The sequence below is a fragment of the Nesoenas mayeri genome (genome assembly GCF_963082525.1).
Source record: "Nesoenas mayeri genome assembly, chromosome: W".
Lineage (NCBI taxonomy): Eukaryota > Metazoa > Chordata > Aves > Columbiformes > Columbidae > Nesoenas > Nesoenas mayeri.
The window spans coordinates 2262526-2277050 of NC_137553.1; the positions used below are offsets into that span (position 1 = coordinate 2262526).

At 38.1% G+C, this 14525-nt stretch overlaps 1 pseudogene across 1 annotated transcript in view; it reads right to left on the reverse strand.

Annotated features, from left to right (window-relative positions):
* LOC308051401 (erbin-like) overlaps positions 1-14525 on the reverse strand; it is an 82106-nt pseudogene that overhangs the window by 51614 nt on the left and 15967 nt on the right. The window contains exons 2-3 of the transcript in view: positions 9516-9572; positions 6081-6144 (exon numbers count right to left, since the gene is read on the reverse strand). The product of the transcript in view is annotated as an erbin-like (transcript). The remainder of the gene's footprint in view (positions 1-6080; positions 6145-9515; positions 9573-14525) is intronic.

Genomic DNA, 14525 nt, shown 5'->3' on the forward strand with positions numbered 1-14525 from the left:
TTTGTGAGTTTTACAGTACATATTATGTGCTCCTGTGTATTGCCTCTCTGAAAATCAAGCGGCTTGTCAGGAATGTGAGTTAATTGTTTTACTAGTTGTTTTTAAGTACACCGTAAAACCTTCTCCCCGCTTTTCCCACTCCTCCCCGCTTTTCCCACTCGCTGCAAGCAGCTCTGTGCTTCTCCCCCCCCTCTCCCTCATCACAAGATGGGGTCAGGAATTATAGTTTTCAGTTGTGTTCCTAAAAAATCAGTATGGGGAGGTGTTTTAAAACTTAGGAAAGCACTCGGAATTATAAGGAAGGAAGATCTTGTTAAATATTTAAATCAGTGTTGGCTGCTGTATAAGTTAAATGATTGGGAAAAGTGTCCGGAGAATAGAATCTTGAAGTATAACACTTTGTTGTGATTAATGTTGTTTTTAAGGCCAGAAGAGCAGGACAAAATAAATCTCTACAAGAAATAATTAAATCATTTCAGACAGTTTTACAGGCGGGGCGATTTGATCTTCAACAAGCTGAGAGAGAGTTAACTGATAACACACAGGTCACAGAAAACTTGTTAAAGTCTGCAAGATGCTTTCCTTATTAATCTGTTTTCTTTGTGGGTATCTGTTTAAGCATGTTGCAGTTTTGGTAGGTCTTTGTTATATGGTACGATAAGTTCACAATCTGTTAAATCATGAGAATCCATTGACTCAAAATGTGCATTTTGTGATAATACAGAAGATCATGAGTAATTTAGTTCTTTACTGCGTGAACGTGATGGTAAAATTTTGTGTGTAGTAGCTGTTATTTTTCTCTCCAGCATGCTACCTTTATTCCAGCATTCAGACTTGCGCAACTCTGTGACAGGCTGTGTCTCATCTTGGTGTGGTGGATTTGGCTTTTCCTTATGCACACCATGTAAAGAATCCTGGTTTTGGAATAACAGTTGTAGCGCACCAGACGAGACACTAAAAAAAAACAAGCAAAAAAAAAAAAAACCAAAAAACACAAAACAAAACAAAAGAAAAACAAAACAAAACAAAAAAAAAAGAAAACAAAACAAACCTTGCCCGGTCCAGCTCACTGCAGCAGCGGAGGGGCGGGTACTGATGGGGCTCCAGCGTGCACTGACCTATTTTGTCAGGGAGATCCCGCAGTACCTCCACCTGGCTGAGCAGTAAGCGGTCCAAAGGTGCAATGAAAAAATTGAGATATTGTCTTAAATTAGTGTGACTGTGATCCATCTGCATATTTGAACTTGGTGTTTGGTTTTCATATCTGAGCTCAGTATTTTAGTTTGCGTATTTATATTTGGTACCAAAAGAATCTTGTTTGGGGAGATAATTACAAAATGGGAACCGGTTCCACTGCTAAGATTACACCTTGCTCCCCCTTAGGATGCATCCTTATACATTAGAATAATTGCTTATATCGTTATCTATTAATTCTGAGACCAGGAAAGAATTTAAATTGTAAAACTCTGCATTGAAAAAAAAAAAAAACAAAAAAACCCCACACACCTAAATGCTATGATAGATGTGAATTTGGAAGAGGTTGTATATAAAAGTTGCTAGAATATTCACTGATTTGGATCTAGGAAAATAGAATAATGGATTTATGTTTATTATACTGGTTTTTGACGTCTGTAAATTGTAAAAGGTAAATGGAGCTAAGGAATGTAACTATTGCTGAGCTACTTGGAATTGCATATAAAGTGTATTATGGCTGGAATGAAATGGGAAAACAAACCAGCAAAATATCCCAGGCCTGTGTGCAGCTCATCGTAACTGAGAAGTTTCCCAGAGCCTCACACTTCGTACCAGCCATTATGCCAGCTGCGTGACCTTGGTTATCTCTGAACTGCAGCAAGAAGAGAAAGAAAAAAAAAAAAAAATGGAAAAACCTGGCTGCCCGCTTTTAAAGCGGTGAAAGGGGGGTTCTCTCTCCCCACCACTGCAGCGATGTAATACTGAATGGAACAGTCTGAGGGTGAAGTTTAAAGGCATCCTTAGCAGACCTGTAGTTCTAATGAAACTGGAAAATTAAACCAAAAATTTGTTGATAGACTTATTCTGTGGTAATTAGTTGTAAGAGACTTCTTGGTAAATTCACCATGCTAGTTTTTGAGGTCATGGGAGAGAACGAAAGAAAGGCTGTTTTTTTTGAGACTAATAGAATGCCAAATTTGGAACAAAGTTTTAATACATGAATTCTTATAGTTGCCAGAAAGTCCCATACCTCTCTTAGGTTACGATTTGTTAAGTAAATTGTAAGCTCAAATAACGTTTTCTGAGAATTCTGTTTAGTTGCATGGCCTACAAGAAGCTGCTTGGATGGCGCAGATCTGCTTGCTGCAAGTGAGAAATCTCCAAGGTAATTTCAAATGCTGTATTTCCACTAGTATTAACAGCCAATGTTCCAATAAAGCAAATACTACACTGATAGATCTGAAACAGGACTTCGATCCGGTAAGGGAAAACAATATCCAATACATATGACAGCCAAAATGGAGTTGGAAACTTTGAGAAATAAATTTATGACAACCTTACAGGCTGACTGCATTCGATTGGACTTGCAGATTTGTCTATGAAACAATCTGTGGCTATTGTGGGTCAGTATGATGAGATTGCTAGCAAACTGATATACCGACTGTTCTATACCAATTGTCACTCTGATCAAGAAAATGCAGGGAATGAATTTAAGTCTTAAAAGGCCATGATCCTTTTGTCATATATGTACCATTTGTGAAATTTAATTCTGATTTTTTTTATTTGTAATCTATGTCTTTATAAATTGCACTAGCTGGTTTTCTTAACAGCACGGCTTTTGGCATGCCTAAATGTAAATTGCTGCAGAACCTGCAAGTCTTTAACATCAGGTCACAGACCATACTTGTATTTGGTCTGATTCTACATACTTGCACAGTTTTTGTTGATGGTTCTGGGAAGTCTCATAAAGCTGTAGTGGTTCGGTGTGAAGATAAGAATTGGCATCATTCTGTAAAAATTATTGAAGGTTCAACCCAATTAGCAGAACTTGGCACAGCTTTACAGTACTTAGAGCTTTTTAAGGAGGAACCTCTAAATTTGATTTGTGATTTTGAGTACGTAGTCAAGATCCAACGCACATATCTGGTTCTGAATTTTTTTGTTTGTTTGTTTTAAAAAAAAGGGGGAGGGGGAAGTAGGGGAAGCACCACAAAACCAATTGTCAAAAGCATTGTATGTGATGAAATACTTTGCAAGTATGACCCAAAACCATGCTAAATCAGAAAGAACCTACATTAGTTATGGTCAAATCACTAGTCAATTAAAAAGGCCACATCAATTGATAACCTGGGGAAAAGGTTATGCTTGTGTCATTACAGGCTGAGGATTGAAGTGAATTCAACAAAGATTCAACGGGTGCAGATGGACAGGAGGGAGATAAGTTGTGAGGACTGTTTCAGATGTAAACCATGGATCCCAATTCAGTATTATAGATGCTCGCAGACCTGGTGGTCTAGAAGCCTATCAGCAAGCAGGTGGTGTACCTTCTGTGGAGAATGGCAATTTGAACAATCAGCAGGAGAGTCAAAAGGGTGATATTACGATTAGATAGTCTATGCATAGATAAGGTGAAATTATGAGATATCTCTATCATAGTAATCTAAGTTTAACAACTGATAAATTTTTAGAAGGGATATTAAGGTTAAGCTATTGATCTTTTAAATAGGTTAAGATAACTTTTAAGATATTGATTCAATTATTAGTATATACTGATGGTATTAAGTATGTTACCCTATAAACTGCGCAGTTATAAATCTTTTAGGAATTTAAGAGAATATATTGTATTAACTTGTCTGGTTATTTTGAATCTATTAAAATAGTGTGTTAATAAGGTTGTCATAGTAGAATTAAGGTTTTAAGAATAGGCAGGTAGTTGTTTGATCTTATTAAGTAAGGTTTAACTGCATTATATGTAATTGTAATTATGTTGTTAATCACGTGTTCTGTGTTGCAGTGTATTTCAAAAATGATTCACTGTGCGGTTAAAAGGGCCTGACTAATTCAAGAACAGAAAGGGGGAAGTGTGGAGGGGTTTTGATAGATAACGATTTGTGCTGAATTAGTCAGGCTCAAAGGAATCTCAAGGCCGCTTCGAGAAGCTGAGAACAGAATCTGCTGTGAGAAAGAGGGGCGTTCCTCAATCAGCAGGGTCCTGGCATGGCGTGAATCATCAGACGTATCATCAGTGAGACTCCAGTGCACGGACAGTCCATGATACTCATTTAGTGAATCCATGCTTGGAGCGTGGACGTGTGATTAGAATATAGTTGCCTATATAAGGAGACTTGTTTCTGTAATAAATGGCTTTGTGTGATTCACATTGAATCAGAATGCTGAGTCCTTTATCGTTCCAGCAGGTCATCAAATAAAACCCAGATAATTTACTTTTAAAAATGTAAATATATACTAGATATACAAAAATCTTTTAAGAACTTGATTACAGTACTAAATAACCCTTATAGAAGGTCTTATTTATATAGAAAGTATTTTTCAACTGGAACACACAATAAATAAATCTTATGTGTATAATTCCCCCTCTCACAGAGGTCTAAAACCTCTTAAATTCCATGAACTCAGAAGAGGTGTTTTTCAAAAACCACAAAGTTTTTGTGTTTTTTGGGAAATGGAAAAGAAATTTTAATTTTTGAGCAGCAAACAAAGGGTTCATCTGCCTGATACGAGCAAGCCACCCTATCCATAAAGTGAACTGTAGGATATGCTCCCACTACAACCTTATGTTAGAAGTATCTTATGTATCAGGGAAAGACTACATCTTGGTGAACATCCATGTTGCATATGCTTTCCTATTTAAACTTCCCTCCTGAGAATGTAATACAAAACAGGTGCTACTGCACCTTAACAACTACAACCAAGTTCAATTAAATGTAAATCTCAATTTTGTTATATTGTCAGTATACAGTATTCCTGCATAAATTGCAGTCCTGGTTTCCAGTAATTAATTTTCCAAGAGAAGATCTTAACTGAAGACTACCTTTCAGACATATCTTTACCCAAAAAGCAGTTTCAAACTTTTCTGTGCTTTTGGTAAACCAAAAGATCTTAATGAAATAAGTTACCAGTAGTTGACTCTTCTAGATAAAAGGCTGGTAGCGATAAAGCAATCTGCCAAAAAGATACCCAAATAGTATTTTTACAGCCTATACTTGGTTCCTGGTTGTTATGGCTTAATGTGGGCCTGAGCATGTTAGTTTAAGGCTCCCACATAAATATCTCCAGTGTAATGAGAATATGGCAGTAATGGGAAAGTTAGTAACAGCTAGAAGTGAAATACTAAAGAACAATTCCTTAAATATACTTCCCTATCTGCCAAACCATGCAGCTAGGAAAGTGTTCAGTTCTGCATCATCTGTGGCTAATGAAGCACCCTACTGGTGGCACACAGGGGCTTGACTTTGTTATACAGCAGGTCAGTATGTTCCACTATACTTCTGTTTCAATTCCCTTATACAGGAAAGTACTTGTAGAAGCAGAGAGATGTTAAGTGATTGTAAATGGAAGATGTATTTGTCTGACATTATGAACAGGAAACAAGCTGATAAATGTTGAAGGAAAAATCTGAGCACCTCAACTGTAAATATTATTTTGAATAATATTCAAAGTTATAATTAATATAGTTTCCTTTGGATCTAAATAGTTTGTACATGCTAATAAAAGTAGGTTGTGCACAGCTTATACAGAACTTGCAACATTAAATACATGATTACCAATAAGTGTTTAGAATTTATTTTAAGTCAAATGGTTATGTTTACAATTCAAACACATATTACCATTAACTTTTTACCAGTAATGTAGCCACACTATACCACAGTGTTTTCAAATTGAGGAAGAACACATACTCATATTCATAAGAACATGCACATAATTTTTATAATAGGCTCTATAAAGTAGTATAAGGTACACATAATATTTGCTCAGCAGAAAAACTCTTAAAGCTGATTTTTACATTTTCATATTGATTAAAAATAGATTAAAGGATAAAGAGAGTTATAAAAAATACAAAGCCCTGTTACTTAGGCAAAACTCACCACTTCTGTGAATTCATTACTTCCTAAGTCCAGTCTCTCCAGCTGAGTCAGTCTGGACATGGTTCTGCACAGGAAGGGCATTAATAAGGAATTAGATTTAAGAATATAGCAGTTACATCTAATCTTCCTATATTCATAGAAATATATTATTTTAATCAGTATTAAGTAGTGATGCTATTCTGTTACTGGACATATCTAAATAAGGTCAAATTTTCACACACTATTCAACTGGGCACACATTAATGATCATGCTGACCGTGACTGTCACACAATGAGTACGCTGCAACTCATCTATAGATTAGTTTACAAAAACTAAAGACCATTACAGTCATCCTTATGATAAAGAATAACTCTGAAGTTATTTTTCTTTTGAGTGTCTTTCACCTACAGTCCTTTGAATGCTTTTCACCTCCAGCCACAATCAGCTTTCTCAGTAGCCACAGGCTGATTAAATACATGTTTTCCTCTCTAAGAAAGAGAACTGCCTAATGATTAGATAAAACACAAAAGACCACTGTTGAATCACAGTAAGCACCAACACCTTTCTCCCTCTCCAGGCTGCTGACAAAGTTGCTTCCATATGATATGGTCTGGAATCCTAAGTATTCCTCTAGTCCTACAACAAATCAGATTACTAAATGGGATTTCATGACACATCAATATTCTTCAAACCAACTTAAGGCAAAGATTAAATCAATAACTGAAATAAGGTAAAATCCATTATTTCAAGCTGTATTTTGGCATTTTTTTTTTCTCCATTTAAGACAACTTTGGGGACCCTATGGAGAATATTTACCACTGCACGTGATTGTATACATGATCAGTCAACAGTAGTACTACCTAAAAATATTTTCAAAGGAGCTGTGAATCCCTCATATGACATTATGTTCTGTATTTATTTAATAATAGCTTTCAGTAGAACAATTAATATATCAAAAACAAACTATAAGTGTGTACATACTATAAAATTCTAGAAAAACTAAAAAAGAGCTAACTGGATGAGCCTTTTGTATCATCAGAATATAAGATGAATATAATTTTGTATCATCAGAATATAAGTATGAACATCTTTAAAAAACATCTTCATGAGCACAAGATGCTCTATGCTCTATTCAGAGTTCCAGTTGTTCTTCAAAGATGTTACACTATTACAGTTGTTCTGAATACACAGTTCAAATATTATATTCTACTGAAAAATGCCTTATTTATTGAAAGTAAGTTTAAGTGATTGTTAATGTTATTCATTAAATAATCTCCAAAAAGGATTAAACTCAACATTTATCTATAGACTTGATTTTCATTGCACTATAGTAATTATGCTAGAGAAAACCTAGGAATTAAGCATAAATAAGATGTGATCAAGACAAAAACATAAGTTATTTTTATTGTGCTGCACACACAGTATACATAGGCTTTAGGGGAAAGCCTTTAACTCACATTCCTACTGTCTCAAATAAGAAAAAAAAATAGATGAGAAGGCTACCTCCAGATGAATCCAAGAAACATTTTGCCTTGTTTGTTGAAGCTCATAAATGGGATGAACAATAAGCCAAATGCTAAAATTAATTTTCCAAATTCTAACATAATAGTAAGACCAGTCATATTCCAGGTACACACCCCCCTGAGCTGGAAGATAGGGACAGGGAGCAGAATGAAGGCCAAATAATCCAAGGGGAAATTGTTAGTGACCTGCTGCACAGTTGTATTATTCTGAAAGGCAAATTCACCTCTTGCATACTATGGACATCACAATAAATTTTTCTCTCCAGTGTACATCATACATAAACAATATATTTTTCCAGTGCCTCACTGTAGCAAAATGCATATTAATGTGTTCGAATAAATAAAAAAGTATTCTCAAAAGCTTTAATCTCCCCTAAGTGAACCACAAGAGTATCAGAAGAGAATAATAAAGGTGGCAGTTCAGCATGATCATTATGGAGGTTCATGTCTTAAAGAACAGAGTTAGCTAGAGTCACTAGAAAAGCTGTCTGTTGTACTTAAAGGGCTGGCAACTCACAATTCAGCTATTGCATGCAAGCATATAAGCTGGACAGAATTAATGTTCAATTGTTAGTGCCTCTTCCACCAAAACATCTGAAACCAGTACCTCTCTTTACCAGTGTCTGTTGCCAGAGGAGGACCCCTTTCATTGCACACCACAACATATTCAGGACTCTACAGCTAGTTATTCACATCCCATCTTTGGGATCTCTGTTTCTCTCTTAAAAAAGGGGCAATTCTCAGACTTCAAGTGAATAACTGCTTTCACTTAAAGATAGTTCTGTGGCATCTTGTGGCTTGCACAGCACTTAGATTATGCTCAAGGATACATTGCATATACAGGAAACATTTTCCCATAATTATTTACTATCCTCGTCTGCTTCAGATCATCTGTGGCTAATGAAGCACCCTACTGGTGGCACACAGGGGCTTGACTTTGTTATACAGCAGGTCAGTATGTTCCACTATACTTCTGTTTCAATTCCCTTATACAGGAAAGTACTTGTAGAAGCAGAGAGATGTTAAGTGATTGTAAATGGAAAATGTATTTGTCTGACATTATGAACAGGAAACAAGCTGATAAATGTTGAAGGAAAAATCTGACCTTTTATACCTCTGTTAACCCACTTAGAGCTCCAGGGTCCAAGTCAGAAAATTCAGAGCATTGCTCTAGTTCATAGAAACAGCAGGAAATGCAACACCATCAACCTGTGATTGTTTGATGAAGAGAGTAAGAGTTGCAAGGTAGGGCTTAGGAAGGTGTTAGATTTTAAGAGATAAGTACAATTGCATTTACTGTTAAAACAAATACTATGATAATTTCCATAACTATTTTACAACTACAGACAATGTGTCTGATTAATATGCTTCCATTATGTTAAACAAACCTGTTACATTATAGAATACATACTGCATAACAAACTGTGCAACACGGTAAGGAGTTTTTACTTTCTTTAGCAGTGAAAAAAATTTGTTCACATCACGTGAATCACATTCCCTCAGTCATTCTGAGCAAACATCTCAAACTCCACATTTGATTTAGAGATAATGCCTAAGTTTTAGGCACTCAGCCATCAGAATGCTACCCCAGGCATCTGGGCACCAATACAATGCTGTGTGGAAAAAGCATCAGACACCTCTGAACGATCACACATGCTGACTTAAAAGCTTGACAGGTGGATCAAAAATCCAGAACTAAAGATGGACAGAAAAAAAATCTCTGAATAGGCAAACCTCTGAATAGGAAGACCAGTGAGTCTGAAGATGATAGATATAATTTCAGCAGTATGAAGGGAAATTCCTTGCGAGAACTTAGTCCAGTTACTTAGCTACAGATTTTAAGCTGTAATCTACTTTTTGATAAGCACTACATTAATAGTATAGCTACAGAAAAAAACCCTCCGAAGTATTTTAAATAAATTTCATACATACTTTGGCAATATTTTTAACTGGTTTTCTCTGAGTTCCAGTATCTGGAGTTTAGTTAATCTGTAACAGAAAGGCATAACAAATTATCACAATATACTGTATTTTATGACAAACAATCTCAGCACTTATTTACATCGTTAAACTTCAAAAAAGATCTACAAGTTTGAAATATTTTTGCATAAGAATACAAATATGATTTGTGCAGAAATCTGCATATTATTTAAAATTCATTTATTCATTGGGGTTTTGGTAAAGCAGCAAACAAACTGGATCTCGCCTGCTTTTCTGCATCTTGAACACAGTTGTTTTCCTTCATCCCATAGATTTTAAAGCACTTCATTGGATTCATTATGAGTATGTGCTATCATCATATACAAAAGTATACAGGAAGTAAAAGAAGAAAGGCAGGATCAGTCTGTACAAGTTAAGATGCTGAATTTCTAATACAGGCAATGTATCAAATCATTTCATATAAAAAGCCTCATCACAGGAATACCTGCAGTCTTCCACATGGTAAAACAACTTTTAAATTAATCTTGTGTTTTCTTCCATATTCTCTTTCTAGTCAGCTTCTAATCCAGTTTGATATTTCTATTAGAAGGCAGACTGACCTTTCTTTCAGTAAATCCTTGGTTGCAAGATAAATAACCTCTAGATCCCAAACTCAACTGCTTGTCCAAGATAAGTTCAAAGCAGTCTTGACCTTCAAGCAATGTACCATCCCCAGTGGAATATTTTACATTCGGTGACAAGACTATCTCTTTGTTAAATGAAACACAGAAACAGTTTGGTTTAAATACAGACAGGGTTGTAAAAAGATTTCTACATGTGACCCATCATCAGCCCTAATACAACACAAAATAGGTCATTACGCTCCCTGACTCAAAAAGGAGTTTAGTGAACAGATCGGTCTTTCCTGAAGATGCTCAAATGAGTATGCTGTAAGGACACAGACAAAAACCTTAACTCTGATTAAGTAGTAAGAACTATACTTGAAGTAAAAATATTATAGAAAAGTCTGAAAACAGTATTTCTTTTTCCTCAAGACTTTCACTCATTTTTAGATGCATTTGAAAGTAGCAATCTGCCACATCTATGAATAACCTAAGTATAACACTCACCTTGAAATATTATAGAACAGAGGTCAATCTAGCCCAGCATTGCAACCAGTAGTTGCAATCTGGTAGCAACTGCTGGAGGGAAACCTCCTCCCCACAACTTCCCAAAGAAAAAACAACCCTGTAACAATGCTGAAAGAATACCTTAATAAAAACCCAGTTCATCACAATATCAGTGCTGTCAATCTAGGACATAACTGGAAAGGACCTCCTAGCATTCTTCCCCTACTTGCATCCTAAGATATGAATCTGTGACAAAACAAAATTTCTGTTTTGAAGCACCTTCATATTTGAACAGTTGTTTTGTGCTTGGACTTCTGAACCCAAGAACTGGATTAAAAAAGGGGCAATTCTCAGACTTCAAGTGAATAACTGCTTTCACTTAAAGATAGTTCTGTGGCATCTTGTGGCTTGCACAGCACTTAGATTATGCTCAAGGATACATTGCATATACAGGAAACATTTTCCCATAATTATTTACTATCCTCATCTGCTTCAGACTTTCTCAATTCCCTGCATTTTCTGCAACCAGGCAGGAGGCTTGCCTAGCAGCACCTCTATTTTAACATCAAGGTAACTATTTTTTCTTATTGAGAAGATATCACATTTTCCAATGCACCGAAACATAGGCAGAAACTGGGATCCCATGATAACAGCAAAACATCAGAAATATCAAACCAGGTTCTATAGAATTTATCCATGCATTTTATTATACTAACATTGTCATTGTTTTGGCCTGTGACAGGCACTGCAGTTACTCAAACCCCAGCTACAGGCACTGCAGCTGAACCAGAGAAGCAACCCATGCCAGTATCAGTCGCCCCTATAAAAAAGAAAGCTTGGAAGTGAAAGTCAGTTCATATAGTAAGGGATGGTGAAAAATCAGGGCCACCACAAGAAGAGAAGGAAGAAGAGGAAGACAATACGGTAACCCTAACCTGATCCCTATCCCTGAGTGAGCTGCAAGATGTGTGAAAAATTTTCAGCTGTCATCCAGGCAAGCACACCGTCACCTGGCTGCTCCGATGCTAGAATAACAGGGCCAGTAGCCTGGAATTAGAGGGTAGAGAAGCCAAGCAACTGGGATCCCTTTCTAGGGAAGGAGGCATTGACAAAGTGATTGGAAAAGGGACACAAGCCCTCAGCCTCTGAAGGCAACTCTTGTCAGGTGTGAAGGAAAGGTATCCCTTCAAGGAAAATGTTTGTGCTGGTTTGACTGAGAGTGAGTTAATTTTCTTCATGCAGTTAGAAACCTTTCTTTTTTTTGTAGCTAGCATGGTCATTGTTTGGATTTAGTTTGAGAACAAGAAGATAACACTCCAGGACAGAGTTAACATTTTTAATTGTTGTTGTCTGAGAGCCAAGGCCTTTCTGAGCTTTCTGTCCACAGGTGTGAGGCAGCTAAGAAGGGGGGCATAGATGGGGCAGACCTTGACTGACATCCAGACTGATCAATAAGATGCCATTGACTGATCAATATTCCATGCCATTGGCGTCATGCTTCATATTTAAGGAGAGTCGGGACTTTTTGGTTAGGGACAGAGTCGGGATGGACAGGGACGGAGACCTGTTCTGGTTCTGCTACATTTTGTTTGAGTTCTATTTGGGAGTTTCTTTAGTTCAGCCTTTTGCCATCCTGCCATTTTGTAGAGGCCTCTGGGCCTTCCTGCCTTTTTCTCTCTTCACTCTCCAGAATCAGCTGTTCAGGACCAGGGTGCTGCTTCCTGGGACTGGATGCTCAGTGTGGATGGAGTTTGTGGCGAATTGCATTGAGTATCTTTTATTTTATATTCTAACAGTCCCATATGGCCAGTGAGGAAGCCCAGTGGAGAGTGGAGACTGACAGTAGACTATCAAGGCCTGAATTGATAATGATCATGAGCTCTCTCTGTCAGGTGACCTGGAAGAAGAATGACTTTGAGCAGGGCCCTGAGCAGCAGCAGTCCTTTGAACAAATTAAGCAGGAGATAGTCCATGCCATGGCTCTTGGGCCAGTTTGGGCAGGACAATATGTTAAAAATGAGCTCTACACTGCAGCTGGGGAGAATGGCCCTACCTGGAGCCTTTTGCAGAAAACACCAGGGGAGACTCAAGGTCAAACCCTGGGATTTTGGAGTCGGAGATACAGAGGGTCTAAGGCCCACTACACTCCAACTGAAAAGGAGATATTAGCGGCATACGAAGGGGTTCGAGCTGCTTCTGAAGTGACTGATACTGAAGCATAGCTCCTCCTTGTACCTCAACTGTTGGTGTTGGGCTGGATGTTCAAAGGAAAGGTCTCCTCTACTCATCACGCAACTGATGCCACGTGGAGTAAGTGGGCTGCACTGATCATGCAACAGGCTCGAATGGGGAACCTTGATCACTCGGGGATCTTAGAGGTTGTCACAGACTGGCCAGAGGGTAATGATTTCGGAGTATTACCAGAAAGGAAGGTGGCGCGTGCTGAAGAGGCCCCACCATATAATAAACTACCCGAGGATGAGAAGTGTTATGCCTTGTTTACTGATGGGTCATGTCATATTGTGGGAAAGCATTGGATGTGGACATCTGCTGTGTGGAGTCCCACATGGCAAGTCACAGAAGCCACTGAGGGACAAGGTGAATCGAATCAGTTTGCAGAGGTAAAAGTGATCCAGCTGGCTTTGAGCATTGCTGAACAAGAGAAGTGGCCAGTGCTTTATCTTTATACTGATTCATGGAGGGTGGCAAATGCCTTGTGGGAGTGGTTGCAGCAATGGAAGAGGAACGACTGGCAGGACAGAGGCAAACCCATCCATGCTGCCGAATTGTGGTGATATATTGCCTCAAAGTTAGAGAACTTGCCTGTAAAAGTGCACCACATAGATGCCCATGTACCTAAAAATCATTCCACTGAAGAACATCAAAACCACCATCAGGTGGATTGAGCTGCCAAGATTAAGGTGTCTCAAGTAGATTTGGAGTGGCAACACAAAGGTGAATTATTCATAGCTCAGTGAGCCCATGATGCCTCAGGTCATCAGGGAAGAGATGCAACATATAGGTGGGCTTGTGATCAAGGGATGGACTAGACCATGGACACTATTGCACAGCTTATTCACTATTATGAAACATGCTACATTCCCACAAACCCGACATGGAAAGTGCTATGTGCGTACTATGGTGGAGGCAATGACTGGATGGCTGGAAACATATTCTGTGTCTCATGCCACTGCCTGGAACACTATCCTGGGCCTTGAAAACAAAGTCATATGGAGATGTGGCACCCCAGTGAGAACTGGATCAGACAACGTGACTCATTTCCAGAACAACCTCATAGACACTTGGGCCAAAGAGCATGCAGCATGAGGAAAAAGCAAGGTGAACTGGAAGCCTTGGCCCAGTCCCAGGGATATGATAAAACTGGCATTAGCGAAAACTGGTGGGATGAATCCTGTGACTGGTGCACCATGATGGATGGCTACAGGCTATTCAGAAGGGGTAGGCAGGGTAGGAGAGGCGGGGGGGTGGCACTGTATGTAGCAGATGGGCTGGAGTGCATGGAGCTGGCAGTTGGCGATGGCAAAGTTGAGAGACTCTGGGTAAAGAATAAAGGGAAAGACAAATAAAGTGGATGTTTCACTGCTTTAAAAGCAGGCAGCCAGGTTTTTCCTTTTTTTTTTTTTTTTTCTCTTCTTACTGCAGTTCAGATATAACCAAGGTCACGCAGATGGCATATCTCAGTTATAATGAGCTGCACACAGGCCTGGGATGTTTTGGTCTTTTGTTTTCCCATTTCATTCCAGCCATAATACACTTTATATGCAATTTCAAGTAGCTCAGCAATAGTTACATTCCTTAGCTCCATTTACCTTTTACAATTTAGAGATGTCAAAAAACAGTATAAACCAGTATAATAAACATAAATCCATTA